The following is a 1011-nucleotide window of genomic DNA, read 5'->3' on the forward strand; positions in this document are numbered from 1 at the left end:
ATAGCATTATCGAATGGAACATCAAAATGGGTAATATAAATACATTGGTCTGTTAATTTATCTCTCTTTTACTTTAGAAATGAAGTGCTGAATTTTTACTACGTGTAGTTCTTAGAATAGAATTGTTGCAGATTCCTGTACAGCATAAATCGTTTTTGTGATTTAATGGTATGCTGGAGGGTTTACGCTGGCAAGACAAGTGTACATCTGTGCAGTTCATTGAGTGAACTGGAGACTTGCACCATTCATGTCCTGGATGAAGTGATTCGCTCCGCTGTGATCTGAGTCGCCAAATGTGAAAGGCTACCCAACTTCTCCGTAGTTGACAGGATTCGAACCTGCGTGAGAATGCCCCAACGGATTTCAAATCCATCGCCTTATCCACTCGGCCACAACTACAAATGGACGAACTGTATTCTCATTTCCAGTTGTCTGTCTCTGGGGAGCTTAGCTGTAGTTAATCATTGTTTGGTTATTTGAATTCAAAACCCACAGCTTTCAAATCGATGAAATGTCGGGACAAAATGGATCTGGGTGTTTCACCCCGATAGGTGGGATCTATAACCAGCTTAAACGACGGCGGAAAATACAGAAAAATACTCAGCAGGTCGAACAGGATCTGGGTTGGGAAAAGGCGATTCAACGTTTCAAAACTTTTTCAGAACGTAATCAGAACTCCGTTTACTCCCAGTAGCACTGACAAACCTGCTGACATTCCACAGAATTTTCTTTTTTTTTCAGATTCCCAACATCCACAATCCTTTGCATTAGCCATTAAAGCGATACAGAAATTCCTTTGTGATTCTGGATAAGATTCCTGTTTGGGGAACATTTTCCTGACCACATTAAAAACCCGGAGCTGTGCAGGTAAGAAAGCCAATGAAGTATGAGCAGTGAGAGATCCGACCCTGGAACGTCCCAAAGCACCAACCGTTCGGTTAATGGATGAACGTGTTGACCAATTACGCAACTGAGACGGGTTAACTCATTCATTATACGATCCAAAAACAG

The 1011-nt window shown here is 41.7% G+C and overlaps 1 non-coding gene across 1 annotated transcript; it reads right to left on the minus strand.

Annotated features, from left to right (window-relative positions):
* Positions 1-317: 317 nt before the first annotated feature.
* Positions 318-399, minus strand: trnas-uga (transfer RNA serine (anticodon UGA)). Its single transcript has one exon. It is a non-coding gene; the product is annotated as a tRNA-Ser (tRNA).
* Positions 400-1011: the final 612 nt, after the last annotated feature.

Source organism: Hemiscyllium ocellatum, unplaced genomic scaffold, assembly GCF_020745735.1.
Source record: "Hemiscyllium ocellatum isolate sHemOce1 unplaced genomic scaffold, sHemOce1.pat.X.cur. scaffold_711_pat_ctg1, whole genome shotgun sequence".
NCBI lineage: Eukaryota > Metazoa > Chordata > Chondrichthyes > Orectolobiformes > Hemiscylliidae > Hemiscyllium > Hemiscyllium ocellatum.